The 16,010-nt window shown below is 45.6% G+C and overlaps 1 long non-coding RNA gene across 2 annotated transcripts; it reads left to right on the top strand.

Moving 5' to 3' along the window:
- The first annotated feature begins 521 nt into the window (after positions 1-521).
- LOC109117589 lies at positions 522-6,732 on the top strand. 2 transcript variants are annotated; one of them, XR_002024886.2, is made up of 3 exons: positions 522-721; positions 5,263-5,276; positions 6,451-6,732. It is a non-coding gene; the product is annotated as an uncharacterized LOC109117589 (long non-coding RNA). The 2 variants fall into 2 exon arrangements; XR_002024887.1 differs by lacking the exon at positions 522-721 and having other exon boundaries at positions 5,271-5,348.
- Positions 6,733-16,010: the final 9,278 nt, after the last annotated feature.

Genomic DNA, 16,010 nt, shown 5'->3' with positions numbered 1-16,010 from the left:
CAAATGGAAATGAAGTGTTTGTAGATGGGGAGGGGAGGAGGGGGTGAAGGGAGGGCAGGGACAAGGGGAAAAAATGAGAACCAAGACCTGTCATGTAGAGGTACAAGATCCCAATGATGAATGTAACTGTACTGTATACCTAAAATGTACCAATAAACTCAGTGAGGAAAAAGAAAGTTCAATCCCTGTACCAAAAAATAAAATAAAATAAAATAAAAGTGCTAGGTGGGCCAGGGATTTAGCTGAGTGGATCGCATGCCTGCCTTGCAAAAAAGCAAGGACCGGATTTGAATCCCTAGTACAAAAAAAAGAAAAAAAAAAGTGCCAAGGTTAGGAAGGTATGTTTTTTAGGGGACATAGAGGTTGGTTAAGAAACCAGGTGTAAGTGGGTGTGGAAGTGCACACCTGTAATCCCAGCATTTGGGAGGCTGAGACAGGAGGATGACCATGAGTTCCAGGCCTGCCTGGGCTACATAGTGAGTTCAAGACCAGCCTGACCTACATAGCAAGACCCTATCTCAAAAAAACAACAAATAAAAAACCTCAAAACAATGACAACCCCCCCCCCCCGCCAAACAACAAGAAAGGGAGAAGGTGTGTATAAACCACAAACAATTTTTTAAAAAAAATTTATGGACAGAATTCATGTTTAATTACATAATTAAATACCTGTTTTCTCCTTGCAGCCTTCGGGGAGCGTGCACATGGTGGGCCTCGAACAGTAAGTGGGAAGCCCCCGCTGTCGGTGCACACACGGAAACGCAGGCTCATTCTCAGGCCGCCCTGCCCACTTTTGAACACATGGACTGCTTTAGAAGCCAGGCCCCCGGCAGGCCTTTTGTACAGATAAAAGCACGAAGTTTAGTTCAGAGTGGCTCCGTCTTTGATGGTCTCATGACCTTGTTTGCTCTAATATTTTCTTTTAACGATTCCAAAGTTCCTTGACCTAGTAGTTATGCTTTACAGTGGACGGCATATGTACTTTATCACATTTGATTCCGTGGCTGTCAGCAAAGACAAGATGAGAGCAAGCAGAGGCTCTACATCCAGAGCCACTGTAGCAAGGGGTCGACCGCCATGGAGTGCAGTTGGGGAGCAGCTCCAAGGAGAGGAGTGGGGAGCTCACAGTGGGAGGGGCAAGGCCTTGGGTGCATCTTGACGAGGGCTGATGGCTCGGAGGAGCTGCAAGTGGCTTTCGGCGAAGCGAGGCATCCAATGGGATTGAGCGGAGGGTGTGTGCTTGGCTTTACTGGTTGGTCCTAAATTGGGATCCAGAACAAAAGTTAAAGACACTGTCGGTTAGTAATCAAGTCTGTTTGGGGCTGATTGTAAAGGGGTTATTGTTCTGAGTTCCTGAACTGTCACTAGAAGTAGCAGCCTGGCTTCCTACAGACAGTAGTTAATAGAAACTCACGTGACCACTGTCCACCTAAAGCAACCTGCAAGTAAATGACCCTTTCCTGTCTCTAACCAGTTTCTACATCAACCTGTGCACTCTGGGCTGGAGCCTGTTCTCTCGAACACCAGTAAACATTCACCTCTCCCACCAGATGAGACGGACTGTTTTGTGTGGTGGTTCTGGGATCGAACCCAAAGCCTCACACATGGTAGGCAAGTGCTGTGCCACTGAGGCAGACCCCAGCCTGGCAGAGTTGTATTCTTGCTGGAGTTCAAGGGGGTGTGTGTCAAGCCCCTCAGGACCCCAGCCTTATTTTAATTACAAATGGAAAGATGTGAACATGAAAGAGCAAAATAGCCAGGTGTGGTGGCGCACACCTGTAATCCCAGCTCTCGGGAGGCTGAGGCAGTAGGATCTCTGTGAGTTCGAGACCAGTCTAGGCTACATAGTGAGCTCCAGGTCAAGACTACATAGTGAGACACTGTCTCAACAAAGCAAAGCAAAACAAAACAAACAAATGAACAAAGAGCAAAATAAAAAGTTGGTAAGTAGGGAGAAACTCAAGTAATTTCTGATCTATTCTGTTCTTTCAAAAAGACTTTAATATTTATGATTTTTTTTCATTTATACTATTAGTCTGACTTAGTTCCTTGAAAAGAAAGTTATGTGCTGTTGTGACTTCACTGTAGGACAGTCCTTTTTGCCTATGATTTGAGCTCTGAGTAACATTTTGGCAATTCTTTTAAGATCATGATACACAAGGTACTAACTATTGTTATTCGCTAATTATTTTGCTATGAAATTTTGTTTAATTTTTTCAGAGAGGTGAGTGGTTTTAATATTTTATTTATTAATATCTGCTTGTAGTACATTAAAATATTTTAAAAACCTAAATATGAGTTCAAAGAAAGCTATCTTTTTGGTGGTACCCAGGAATGCTTTACCATTGAGCAATATCTCCAGATCTATCTATCTTTCTATCTAGGCATCTTTCTAAGCTGCCTAGGCCAGCCTTGAACTTGCAATCCTCCTGCTTCAGCCCCTCAAGTAGCTGGGATTATAGGTGGCACTATCTGCCCTGCTGAAGTCATCATTTACATGAGAGCCATCTCATAGTTTAGAAAGACTCACTAAGAGACACATTGCTGTAAAAATGCTGTGGAATCATGTGTATATGAAACAACTGTAAATAATTTGGGAAAGATTTTTAAAAGATGTTTACTAATGCAAATGTGTTTAAGTTCTCACTGTGTTTCAGAGCACTGAGTGCCAGCTGGGGAAAGTTTTATTCCCAGCACATGCGTGGAACATGGTTAATGCCAATCCTGACTAAGGAGTAGTTACCTGTACGTAGTGGTAGAGCACAGGGAATCTGCTAAATATCTTACAGTGCATAGCACAGCTACAGCACAGAATGACCTGGTCTGAAATTGGGAAAGCCTGCTTTCAAGACCGAGAATAGAGATCCGAGGTGATATATTACGGATGTGCATTGGTGGTGAGAGCTTGAAGGACTCTAATTAGTTGAGATAGTCAAAGAAAGGTCTTATCCTGTGTATTCCTTAGATTCAGCTGCAAGGTACCGTGACGCAAAATACCAGCTCACAGCTCTACTGTGCTAGTATGCGTCCTTTGTCTCCTGATCCCTAAGATGAAGGTTAGGACCTGTGCCCCAGCAACAGGACCAGAAGCCCTTGGTGAGGCCTCCTTCACTGCCCAGCCCGACTCACAGCCAGCACTGCTTTGATCTTTATAAATTCAAATGACAGCAATAGAAAGTGTGTTCCATTTATTCACTGCAGAGATAGGGTGGCTTCTTTTACTCCGAGGCAAGGAAAGGTAGGTTGTTATCATTTACTTTAAAAGGAAAGAGGCAGGGCTGGGAAAGTAGCTCAGTGGCACTGTGCCTGCCTGGTAAGGGCAAGGTCCTGAGTTTGATCTCTGGTGGGTGGGGGTGGGGAGATACAGAGGCACATGTCTACGATACAGGATACTCAGGAGGCTGAGGGAGAAGGATCATGAGTTCAAGGCCAGCCTGGGCTACATAAGCAAGATCTTGTCAAAAAAAAAAAAAAATCAAACAGAATGAGCCATATATTTAACCTGTTGTTAAAATGGGGCTTTGTTTGCCACATTCTGATCATGTGACTAGTTCTGGCCCTGCTGATGAGCAGCACTCACTGCTTCTCTGGCCTTAGTGCCAGACAATCAGAGGAATGGTTTCCAGGACTCCCTATCAGGACTGCAGCAGTAGAGCACCACAAACTAGGTGCCTGAACAGCAGAAAGCAGCTGTCTCACAGCTCTGGTTGCTTGAAGTTCAAAATTCAGACATGACGAGCATTGGTTCCTTCTGAGGGCTGACAGGAGAATCTGTCCCAGGCCCAGTCCTAGCAGCCAGTGGCCTCCTGGTTTATCTGTGGTCTCTTCCCCATCTTTACCTGATCTTCTGTCTTCTACAACATCAGAATTCTACCATTTTAATGAGGTCACTAGTCACTTTGGTCTCATGACTTACTTACTTTACTTATTTATTTATTTATTGGTACCGGGGATCGAACTCAGGCTCTTGCACTTGCAAGGCAGGTGGCGGAACCACTGAGCCAAACCCTGGCCTCATGACTTTATTTTGATTTGATCACCTCTGTAAAGACCCTGTCTCCAAATAAGATACTATTCCAAGGTACTAGGACTTTTACATATCTTTTTGTGTATGTGTGTGGAGGGCAACATTACAACCATGACTACAGGGCCCAGGTCTGGACCTGCCGTTATACTAAAGGAGTAAGGTGGAAGATAGCAGAACATCCCCTCCTGGAAGTTGTAGTAAAGTTGGAATTATGATGTTTTTTTCCTTTGGTTTGTTTGTTTGTTTATTTGGTATTGGGAATCAAACTTGGGTCCTTGCACTTGCAAGGCAGGCGGCAGAACCACTGAGCTAAATCCCTGACCTAAAGTGGGAATTAGGAAGCCAGAGGCTATTAAAGTAGGGATGGCAGCATGCTTTGGATTTTCACTTAAGAATCAGATTAAAACCCCTGATGTCTTCTATTTTTTCTTTTTTTCTTTTTGTAGCAGTGGGGATTGAACACAGGGAATGTTGAACTATATCTCCTAGCCTTTTAAAAATTTTATTTGAGGGCCAAAAAAAAAAAAATCTTATTTGAGACAATGTCTCACTGAGTTGTTCAGGATGCCCTCACACTTGTGATTTTCCTGCCTCCGTCTTCTGAGTAGCCAGGATTACAGGCATCTGTCACCATGGATGGCTGTTTTTCTTTTTTCTCTGTGCTGGGGATTCAACCCAGGACCTCATGCATGCTAAGCATGGAGTGCCCTTTACCACCAAGCTATACCTCCAGCCTCTGAAGTCCTTTCCTTTTAAATTGTAGTATGTTTTAAACTATTGCATCAACATTGAATGTGATTTTGTTTGTTTGTTTGTTTTGCTTTGTTTTTCGTGGTACTAGGGATTGAACTCAGGACCTTGCGCTTGCGAGGTGGGTGGTGGCACCACTGAGCTAAATCCCCGGCCCCTCATTGAATGTAATATTTGCATTTGAAAAATATGTGTGGAAATAGAGATAGTTGTGTAGGATGTTTCTAAGAGATCTAGAGAGACTGGGACATTGTTCTCCCCTTAGCTGTTTTGTAACAAGTGCATCTCGGCCAGGGATGGTGGCGCACATCTGTAATCCCAGCACTTGGGAGGTTGAGGCAGGTGGATCACTGGGAGTTCAAGGCCAGGCTAGACTACATATTGAGACCCTGTCTCAAAAAGCCAAACAAAACAAAACAAAACAACCCAAAATCCAAGTGTGTCTCAAGTCATCCTCTGACTTCTCCCTCTTTCTTTTTTTTCAGCCAAACTGTTCTCGGTATCAGTTACCAGGGTGCCCCAAGAACCTTGATCCCGTGTGTGGCAGTGACCTGTTCACGTATGCCAACGAGTGTGTTCTGTGTCTGAAGATCTGGTAACCTGACTTTATGGCCATATTTTTCTTTACTTGAATTTTGATTTCTTGGAGATCATGAGTCTTTCCTTGAATATAAGAAGCAAATGTGACATAAATCGTTCTCAGTCTTCACACTCATGTGCACGAAGGTGTGCAGTCCTCAGTGCATTTTCAGGCCAGAGGTAGAGAAGGAGATGTGTGACTAATCACCTAGAGACCAAATAATTGGGTTCATGGGTGCAGATTTCCCAAAATGAAGAGTATATTTAGGGGCTGTGGGCATAGCTCAGTGATGAAGCAAGTGCCTGACGTGCTCAAGGCCCTGGTTTTGATCCCTAGCACCAAGAACACACACACCCACACACACCCCCCACACACGCACACGTATAAAAATAAGAGTATATTTAATAGTTAAGCGCCATGGAATATTACATTTTCTTATTTATTGATTGATTGGTACCGGGGATGGAACTCGGGTCCTTGTGCTTGTGAGGCAGGTGCTGGCACCACTGAGCTAAATCCCCAGCCCTACATTTTCTTTTAAATTTAGAGGACATGCGCAGGGCACCTGGCACCCAGTGTGTGTCCAGTTGGGAAGCAGTAAGCTGCGATACTCGGTGCCCTTCGTGCAAGGCACCTGGCCAGGTGACTGCCCCTCTGGGACACTGCCGGGCGAGCAGGGGCCCATGGCAGGCCGCAGTCTTCGCCCAGGAGCCTCTGCCTTCCCTGAGAGCTTCTCAGGGCTCTGTGCTCTGTCCCCTGGGGCTGGGCGCAAATGACAGAGTGAGGAAAGTGGGCACTTTGACCCTCCAGGTTTCCTAGATTTAGCTGAAGCCACGAGTGTGTAAAGACAGCCCTGGAAAGAGTCTAATATTGTCTAATGGTGACATGGGCCAAAATTATTATTTTCTATAAATTTTATTGGCACATTTAAGGTATACAATATAATCGCATTCATCACTGGAAATTTGCACCTTTACATAATCCATCTTGTTCTTATTTTTTCCCCATTCACATGGGCCTTTTTAATGCAAATAGTGAGCCAGCTTGGGTGTGACAGGAAGTGATGCTGTCCCTGTGGTGGTTCAATCTGCAGGGAGGATGGGCGTGACCTCAAAATCATCAGCGAGGAGCCCTGCTGATGGCCGCACACCGAGAGCCAAGCCGAGCTGAGAGCCCAAGCGACAGACGCCTCCCTTGCATCCTGCACCCTCCCTCTCTCCCGGGTTGCTATGCATGTGATTTGTTAGCCCACGAAGCAAAGGAGAGGAGGTGTGGGAGAGAGTTTAGTAGAAAACCCTTGTTTCTTCGCTTTTGCCCTTTAGTTCAGCTTGTGCATTGCTTTATTTAGTTGGAATAAAATCAGCATTGAATTCAGCTACTGCTCTTTTCTGTTGAAAGTACCATTCCCATTGTAGGAAAGGCAGAATTTTACCTTCATGTTAATTAGAGTCTTTCTTTATTTTTGCTTTTTTGAGACAGGCTCTTGCTGGCCTCGAATTTGCTGCAATCCTGCCGCAGCCTCCCTAGAGCCGGGATTACAGGGGTGCACCATCATATCGGACTAATTAGGGTCTTTATTTCTTCCTTTCCTTTTTTCCCACATACCTTCCCTTTTTGCTTTTGTTATGATTTGGTTTCAATAAGTAAAAAGATTCATACAGGTTAATAAAAAAGGCAGGGGTGTTTGCTGCATGACTGTGAAACAGCAGCCGTCCCAGTGCACGCTGAGGGCTGCGCAGATCACATCGCGGCCCTCCTCCTCCTCCCTTCCCCTCCTCTTTCCCTCACCCTGCCCTCCCTTCTCCCCGCTTCATTTCCTGGCAGTCCTGATCAGTGCTCCAAGGCTCCTTTGGTTCTGCTTGTCCTCTCATTGAGTTTATTGGTACATTTTAGGTATACAGAACAGTCACCTTCACCACAAGGCTCCTTTGGTGTCACTTCTGTATGTTTACTGTAAGTCCCGACCGCTGTGTCACTTGTGGGTTCCGGGAGGGTCTGTCCTGACCTGCTCCGTGTGGGCAGGAGCAGGAGTTGATGTGTTCCTGCTGATCCAGTGGAACCTGGAACCCCCAGGGTCTTTTAAGTTGTCTCCATCTGATGCCAGTGCTTTTGGGGAGAAGCAAACAGGTAGAAGTCTCCTTCTACCTCGCCTTGCAGCTGTGCGTTGGCAGCTGCTGTGTTGCTCCTAAACGTCCACCCTCCACACCGAGACTCACCCCGGTGACATCTCCATGGTAGCGTCCTGTAGCAGTGCACAGCACCACTGTCCCTGACACACTCCTGCTCCTCTGGGCCTGGCACCTGCCATCTCGTTGCGGTGGTGGTGATGCGGTCTCACCATCACCAGCTTCACAGGTCCAGATGGGTCTCCCTGACATATTTAGCACAAACCCCTGGAGGCCAGACTTCTCCTCCAGAATTCCGGATCTGCCACATTTTTATAAACAGCATCGGGAGGTACTGAGTCTCCATCGATGGCGACATCTTCAACAAAGGGTATAGAGGGCCCTCTGATGTTTGGCCTCTCAAAGTCATAACGGGAGCCAAGTGCTGCCGGTAAGTTCCAGCTGGCCCTGCCCAGGAAGATGCTCGGCTGGCCAGGTTGAGATGGAAGCTGAGCAGCTGGAGCTCGGAGATGTGCAGGTCCTTGCAGGTGGCGCCCAGACAGCTGAACTTCCAGATGGGTGCAAGGTCCAGGCCCACGTCCATGACCTCCACGGCAGGGCCCGATGCAATGGAGCCACCGCCGAGACCTCTCACCGCCCACATGGGGGTAAACTTCCTCAGCCACTCACTCTCATGCTCCCCAACCCCTCCAGTGAAGATTTTTCCGCTGGGCCTGAGAAGTAAGTGGACATAAGACGGATCAACAGGAGGGAATGGTGTGAATTTACTTGAAACAGTTTTTCCAACATGCAAGCCTTCATGAGGAAGTGTCCCACAGATGCACTCAGAGTTAACACTTAAGTACCGAACACGACAGAGTAGTGAATTATGGCCAGGTGTGGTGGTGAATACCGATAATACCAGCACTCTGGGAGGCTGAAGCAGGAAGATGGGAAGTTCAAGCTCAGCCTAGACTAGCAATTTAGCAAGACTATTTAAAAAAAAAAAAAAAGCCAGGAGCCAGGCATGATGACACACGCCTGTAATCCCAGCACTCAGGAGGCTGAGGCAGGAGGATCACCTCAAGTTCTAGGCCAGCCTGAGCTACACAGTGAGGCCCTGTCTCAAACAAACAAAAACAGGCATAGGTTCATAGCTCTTTGTAAAACTTCTGGGTTCAACCTCCAGCACAACAAACAAACAAACAGTAGTGAATTACAGAATGTAGCATGGTGGGTTAGGATGTTTGAATACACAAGTGGCTACCGAGGCTAGAAATTAGTCTAATAAAATTTGTACAGATTTTCCCCAACCTCAACTTCCTGTCCTTGGAGAATGCTACTTTCTTTCTAGAGCAGGAGGACTTCATTCATGTGTGATTTCATTTCCTGCTTTTTGGGTGGCAGGTGGTACTGGAGATGGAGCCCAGGGCATTCATATTCTAGGCTCTACCGCTGAGCTACATCCCGCCAGGCCTTTTTCTTTTCTTTTCTTTTCTTTTTTTTTTGAGACAGGGTCTCACTATATAGTTGAGACTGACCTGGAACTCACTGTGGGCCAGGCTGGTCTGGAACTCACAGCAATCCTAGATTGGCTAGAGCCACGTGTCTTTGTTTTTGTTTTTGTGTTTTGTACCAGGGATCGGTCCTTGCACTTGCGAGGCAGGCAGCACAACCAGCCCTAAATTTTCATCTTTGGTTTTTTTGTTTTTTGTTTTTTTTCAGAGCCACATGTCTTGAGAATGTTTTCAGACTTCATCCCTCAGCAGCCTCACACGGCCTTCTCCCTTCCCAGGCAAAGGTGAATTTCACTATGTGACAAGCAGGCTTCCTGTTGAGAGTGCAGTGTTTGTCCTGCTTTCCCCTTCCCTGATTCTGGGACAGCTACTTTGTGTGCAACGGGCACGATGTTCTGTTCATGGCACATGGCCATGAAATACCTGGAGCTGATGTTAACTTGAGCCAGAAAACAGTCAGGGAAGTGAAAATATTTACTAAGTTCAAAATCTCCTGTCAGCTTCGTTGCATTAAGAAATGCCTAGCGGTTAGCTGAGTGAGTGCTTGCGTGTGGTCTTGGTTAGTCCACGTGGTTCCCCACTGCTTCCCTCTGGCACTGTTTCTCTGCTCTATTTCCTGCTGCCATAAAGTAAGCAGCTTTGCTCTGATAGTTCTTTCCAGCACGAGGTTTCGGCCTTGGAGCCGGGTGACTGCGGGCAGAGTCCCCTGAAACCATGAGCAAAATTAAACCTCTCCTCCTTTACACTGTGGGCATTGGGTATTGGTCTCGGTGACAGGAAAGATGACTAATGTGCTACTTGTACCCTATGACAAGTGAGTGCCCGGTTCTTCTTTCCCCTACCGCTGAGTAATAGTAGCAGGGTCACCCAAACTCGCACAGGGTTGTATTGCACGCTGGGATTTGCGCTCTTACTTTATCGAGGAATTCTTGTTTTTCCCCTTAAAAACATCCATGTTATAAATGGTGAGAGGCATTGTCCAACAGTCCGTTCGGGGTTCTAGACTAGAAATTTCTCCAAGGACAGGCGAGATCCTGCTCCTCTGGCTTGTCATGGTTCTTGCATGGCTGAGACATACCTGGCAAGGTGCAGAGTTGTTGATCGAAGAAATGAAAAAGTGGCCTAGGAGGTTCACAAAACAATGACAGCAAGCTGGGTGTGGTGGTGCACACCTGTAATTCCAGCACTCAGGAGGCTGAGGCAGGAGGATCGCTGTGAGCTCGAGACCAGCCTGGGCTACATAGTGAGTTGCAGGTCAGTCTCAACTACACAGTGAGACCCTGTCTCAAAAACAAGCAAACAAAAAATGACAACAAACCACTAACCCCTACAAGTTTCCTTCCCTCCTCAAGAACAAGTAGAATATCTCAGCCCAGGAACCCACACAACACAGGGAAACAAGGTCTTGACTCCTTCCCAGAAGTAGTGAATTTTATTTTTTTCCTCTATGCTGCTCTGAAAAGGAGGCTAACCCTAAACACCCACCCCGCCCACCTGATCTCCAACAGTCCAGGAGTATAACTTATACTTGGTTTACTTTTGCTTTTGGTTTTACTTTTTTTGGGGGGGTAGTGGAAATCAAACTCCAAACCTTGCACTTGGGAGGCAGGCAGTAGCACCATTGAGCTTAATCCCCAGCCCTGCTTTTACATTTTCTTGAAGGACGTATTTTCTATCTATCATTCATTTAGGCCCTGAACATCTGTGATATCTACAAGGGCTGATGAAAAAACATGGTGTATTTGAATAAAAATTCATTATAGTACAAGACACATTGCCAATTTTCCCCCTCAGAATGCCCTCACTTCAAACACACCTAGTCCATCATCCTTGTCACTTTCTGAAGAAGTTCTGGAAGCCTTCTTTTGTGAGTCTTTAAAGGTACGGTCAAGCGTATGGTGGCTGCTGCCGCCCAGTGCCATCCAACAGAAAGGAAGGCTTGTAAAAACACGACAGAGTCGTCACCCACATCCTTCACAGGATCTGGCACTGTGTGACTTCCGGCTCTTCCCCAAAGTCAAAATGGAGGCAGCCACAGCAGTGCAATTAATACAGTCTGAAGCAGGCACCACTGTTAGACGTAAGTCACTGTCTTCCAACCCCCAGGACAGTCACTTCCCCTTAGTTGCAAAGGGTGAGTGCTCCCATCTGTGAGCTTCAAACTAAAGGGACCTGCATCCTGGTTTACTGGGGTGTTCACTGAACAACACTTGTTTTTAAGAACACTCTATCTGTTTGTCTTATTTATTTGCTTTTAAATAGAAAGTTATTTTATTTTTTTGGTACTGGGGATCGAGCTCAGGTCCTTGCGCATGTGAGGCAGGCGCCGGAAACATTAGGCTGAATCCCCGCCCAATAGAAAGTTATTTTAAGGCTGAAATTTTGCAGGGCTAAACCAAACAATTTTTCTACCGGAGAGACCCAAGAAAAGATGACAGACCTCTAATATTTGACAGACATAAGAATAATTAATCTGACTTCCCGGGCAGACAGATTAGGAGAGTTACACTAACACAGGTCTGGTGGTTTGTGCCTATAATCCCAGCACTCTGGGAGGATAAGGCAGGCGGATTGAAAGTTCAAACTCAGCCTGGACAATTTGGTGACCCAGTAAGAGCCTGTCTTCAAAAAACTTACCCCAAACAACAGTGTTCCTTTCTGGGTGTGGGAGGTAGAGACTGTGGGCAGTAGCATTCACCTTTATGAAGGTAGCAGAGGGAGAATTTCCTTACAGGGTGAGAAATCATTTCTAACAGTCTCTATCAAGTGAGGTGGAAGGAGAAACCAGAAGCCAGAACGATCAGTGCTGTGAGCCCGATTCTCATGTTGTTGGCCTCCTCCACTCTGCTGAGCTTCTCAATAAGTATGGGCCTCATTTTCGTATTGTGCCCTCATACATCCTAGAGTGGTACACATTGGTACTTTTATAAATGGCTCGCCGAGTCAAGTAGGCTTCTGGACCCTTAGGTTACCTCCAGAGACTTGTCTTTCCCTCTCTCCCTCCCTCCTTCCCTTCCTTCCTGCCTTCCTGCCTTTCTCCCTCTTTTTTCTTTCTTTCTTTCTTTCTTTCTTTCTTTCTTTCTTTCTTTCTTTCTTTCTTTCTTTCTTTCTTTCTTTCTTTCTTTCTTTCTTTCTTTCTTTCTTTTCTTTTCCTTTCTTCTTTCTTTTTGAGGTACCGAGGGTTGAATGCAGGCCTTCACACTGAGCTGTATCCCCATTGCTTTTTTTAAAAAAACTTTTTCATTTTGAAACAGAGTCTAAGTCACTGATATGCTCTGTCTGGGCCTCAGCCTATTCCCAGAGTGCTGGGATTCTAGGTACGCACTTTCACAGACTTTTCTAATAGCAAATCCCGGCTGTGGATATAGCTTGATGGTATATATTCTAGACCCTTGGTTTAATCCCTAGCTCAAACAAACAAACAAACAAATGAAATTAAAAAAAAAAAACCAAGCCAGATGTAGTGTTGCAAACCTATAATCCCAGCAATCAGGAGGCTGAGGCAGGAGGATTATGAGTCTGAGGCCAGTCTATGTTACATAGCAAGTTCAAGGCTGGCCTGGGCTACATCGCGAGACCTCCCTCAAAAACAAAACAAAACCAACCAAGCAAAACTATGTATAATGTAAATCTCACTAAAACATAAATGATATCATTTATGCCCCCCACCTAATCCTCATGGTGACAATACTGAGAGGTAGTTGCTCCCTGGTGAGCGACTCCACTCTCTTGACTAGAATTAGGGCCCCTACAAGGAGTCCCGAGGGAACTTGTCTGTCCTCCTATCATGTGAGGACAGGGCTGTAGGGAACCTCTGTGAACCAGACACAGAATCTGTCTGCTGGCTCCTCTATCTTGGACTGTCCCATCTGCAGAACTGCTGGCTGTATATTTCTATTATTTGTGAATTACCCAGAGGAATTTTGTTACCGTAGTCCGAATGGACAAAGGCAGACATGCATTTTTCACTACTGCGTAGATTTGAATCTTATATTCCAAAGAATTAGAAATTGATTTTAGAGACAGAACACATGCATATGATCGCAGCCCTCTGGGAGGCTGAAGCAAGAGGATCCCAAGTTTGAGCCGAGTATGAGCAACTTAACAAATTAGCAAATCCTTATCTCAGAATTTTAAGAGGGCCAAGGATGTCATGTAGTGCAAACTCTCCCTAGTACCACAGAAAGTAAAAAATAAAGGGCACAGGGGGTGTCAGGGATTTAGCAGTGTTTCCGCTGCCTACCTCACAAGGGCAAGGCAAGTTTGATCCCTGGTACAAAAAAAAAAAGAGGGCATAGATGATAAGTATAATGGTTTGAAAGTTTGTGTCCCTTCAAAATTCATGTTGAACTCAACCTTCAGTGCAGCATTGTGCAGAGGCGAGGGTTTCATGTGGACAGAGCAGCCGTAGAGCAGGTCCTGCACCCATACCCTGGTGGACCCATGGCAGACAGAAGCCCCCACCGCCACACTAGGGCTATGCTTGGTGGGATCAGGCAGGCAGAACTTCCCTGACATCTAGGCTGGAGCCCTTAGCGTGTAGCCCCAGCCCAGCTACAGCTCCTGGCTCGAGTGCCTGAGAGCTGCTGGTGGGTGGCGGCGCTGCCAGGAGCCTGTGGACCCAGTCCCCACTGCCACTAGTCCAGAGTCCAGGCCTGGGGCTGAGAGGTTTATCCTGGAGCACCCTCTCAGGCTTTGGATTTGGTAGAGGTAGGTTATTCCTCTCTTCTCTCCTATTTCTCTTTCTGTGGCAGGACCGTCCATCCTGTATGTGTCCCAGCCCTGTATTTTGAAAGGACATAGCTTGTTCATTGTCACCGGCTCACAGCCAGAGGGGATTGGCCTTGGGAGGGATGTGCCTCGAGTCTCATTCATACCAATTTCAATGAGACTGTGGACTTAGACTGTAAAGCTGCACCTGGAAGGGGCTGAAACCCGGGGGCTACTGGAATGCAATGAGGCCAGGTGCAGAATGTCATGGTTTGAATATTTAGGTATTATGTGCTACACTGCCATGATAATTATCAAAGAGCTTGAGTTCTTTTAATTGTGTAATGCTCAATAGATTTTTGGAGCAATTATTTAAGCTTATATAGGACTATTTTGAATGTTCGTATAATACTGACCACTTGTAATTGTCAATAACTGGGTTATTTAAATTACCCAACTACCTAAATCCCGTAGGCAATCTTTGTATTTGTTTTTCTCTCTCCATGGGCGAGAAAGAAATCTTCAGAGAGGAAGTTTTATTTTCCTATGTTGGAAATGACAAAATGTTCATATGCAGTTTTTCCAAGCGATGTGCAGAAATCGGACTTGTTCCTGTAGAATTAAAGCTGCCTGAGGATCACATAGATGGAGAATCTCTGTTTCAGGGCTCTTTTTGTCCATCCTTCTCCCACCACTTAATGAGGATCAAGTCCTGGTCACTACTGAAATACTCTGAGTCACAGTGTCTACAATGAAATAAAAGACCAAATTATCTAAAGCTGAATTAAATTTCCTCCAATTCTAATCCAAGTTGCCTCAGACATCACACAGCATGTGTATACCGCATTGTATACACATCTAGACACACACACACACACACACACACACAGAAGGCCTTGGGGAAACAAAGAACCCCCCTCAGTGCCTCCCACTCTGGCCTCCTTGCAGCTGTTTCCACATTCTCTGTAGTGTGTGGAAGGAAGCAATGAGCTTGTGCAAGGCTTAGAAAGCTGACCAATCCCACTTGAAAGCAGTTAGACCACAAAGTTACATAATTCTCGGTGCCATCTTTACAACAAGGAGCTGTGTTTTTCTATACTGAAATGAGATTATTACAATTTAGTTTTTTGTCTGTTTGCCTGCTTTTGAGACAGGGCCTTACTATGTATTTCAGGGTGGCCTCAAACTCATGGCGTTCCTCCTGCCTCGGCCTCTTGACTGCTGAGATTATAGGCATGTACCACGACATCCAGCTGAAATCATTACAATTTAATGTGTCTAACAGTTACATTCCCTACAATATTTTAATCTATTATGTTGAAATTACAGGCACATTTTATGAGGTTCTGTGATGTAAGGAACTGTTCTGTTTTATATTAAGAGAAAAGAAACTCTGTTTATTGGTACTTGAATAGCTTTGAATACTGGCTTATTGTGAAAAGGATCATGTTTACATGATATTTATCTTAAAATTTGTTCTTATGGCTCTTCTCCCCCCCCCTTTTTTTTGAGACAGGGTCTCACTCTGTAGTTGAGACTGACCTGGAACTCACTATGTAGCCCAGGCTGGTCTCAAACTTACAGCGACCCTCCTGCCTCAGCCTTCCAAGTGTTGGGATTACAAGCATGATCCACCATGCCCAGTTTACCCCCTCCCATTCTTAAATTAAATTTGATTGCCTTAATAGAGAAAGAAGAATATTTGGGTCAGAAATGCATCAGAATATGAACAACATTAAATAAATGTACACAATTTTTCTTCAAGGAGAATGTACTGTTTTGCTAATTATACTAAAATATGCCTTTCTAAAAATCAGGATGGGTGATTCCTCTATCCCAAGGCAGCCTATCCATGTAGCTGTGGGTCATATTATGATTGTAACAGAAGCTTTCTGGACTTCTGGAATTGGAAGCCAAGGCTTAGGACTTTGTATGAGAGACTAGGAAGGAAGTGCCTGGAGCCCTGCCTTCTGTGAGTGGTGAACGTACGGGTGATGCTGGGCGTGAGATTAGAGAGGAAAGGCTTTCCTGGGAAGCAGTGGGACATTGGTGCACCTGTGTCCTCGGAGCCAGAAATATGAATCTGAACGCCTAGTACTGGATTTGAGGCTCAGAGGTGTGTGCGGGGTGGAACCCCTGAGTGCATATTTCTAGAAAATTGCTCAGAAATCAAGGGAAATGTGGTGCACAACTCCTGTGTTCTCCATGGTGCATTTACCTGGATTCCAAATAAAAGAGAGAAAAACTCCTGTGACTCCAGTGAAAAAGACCACGGATGTCAGAGCGAGGGGCCCCAGCCTTGTGGCATCTTAACACAATAA

Source organism: Fukomys damarensis, unplaced genomic scaffold, assembly GCF_012274545.1.
Source record: "Fukomys damarensis isolate Sample0158 unplaced genomic scaffold, DMR_v1.0_HiC HiC_scaffold_35, whole genome shotgun sequence".
In the NCBI taxonomy this organism is placed as follows: Eukaryota; Metazoa; Chordata; class Mammalia; order Rodentia; family Bathyergidae; genus Fukomys; species Fukomys damarensis.
Note: the sequence above shows the minus strand (reverse complement) of the source record. Positions and strands in the feature narration are given on the sequence as shown.